This window comes from Arachis hypogaea, chromosome 1, assembly GCF_003086295.3.
Source record: "Arachis hypogaea cultivar Tifrunner chromosome 1, arahy.Tifrunner.gnm2.J5K5, whole genome shotgun sequence".
In the NCBI taxonomy this organism is placed as follows: Eukaryota; Viridiplantae; Streptophyta; class Magnoliopsida; order Fabales; family Fabaceae; genus Arachis; species Arachis hypogaea.
In genome coordinates this window covers 66,442,567-66,443,154 of record NC_092036.1, presented here as the reverse complement: position 1 = coordinate 66,443,154, position 588 = coordinate 66,442,567, and the positions used below count along the sequence as shown (strand labels likewise).

Genomic DNA, 588 nt, shown 5'->3' with positions numbered 1-588 from the left:
TGACTTGCTGAGTCAACATTTTGTTCTGAGCTAATATGGCATTCAGAGCATCAATTTCAAGAACTCCCTTCCTTTGAGGCGTCCCATTATTCACGGAATTCCTCTCAGAAGTGTACATGAACTGGTTATTTGCAACCATGTCAATAAGTTCTTGAGCTTCTGTAGGTGTTTTCTTTAGGTGAATGGATCCACCTGCAGAATGGTCCAGTGACATCTTAGAGAACTCAAATAGACCATAATAGAATATATCTATCATGGTCCATTCTGAAAACATATCAGAAGGACATCTTTTGGTCATCTGCTTGTATCTTTCACAAGCTTCATAGAGGGATTCACCATCTTTTTGTTTGAAGGTCTGAACATCCACTCTAAGCTTGCTCAGCTTTTGAGGAGGAAAGAACTTAGCCAAGAAGGCCGTGACCAGCTTATCCCAGGAGTCCAGGCTATCTTTAGGTTGAGAGTCCAACGATGTTCTAGCTCTATCTCTTACAGCAAAAGGGAAAAGCATGAGCCTGTAGACTTCAGGATCTACTCCATTAGTCTTAACAGTCTCACAGATCTGCAAGAACTCAGTTAAGAACTGGTAAG

General features: G+C 41.3%; 1 non-coding gene across 1 annotated transcript; it reads left to right on the top strand.

Annotated features, from left to right (window-relative positions):
• Positions 1-269: 269 nt before the first annotated feature.
• Positions 270-376, top strand: LOC112712099 (small nucleolar RNA R71). The gene has a single exon (XR_003157677.1). It is a non-coding gene; the product is annotated as a small nucleolar RNA R71 (small nucleolar RNA).
• The last annotated feature ends 212 nt before the right edge of the window (positions 377-588 follow it).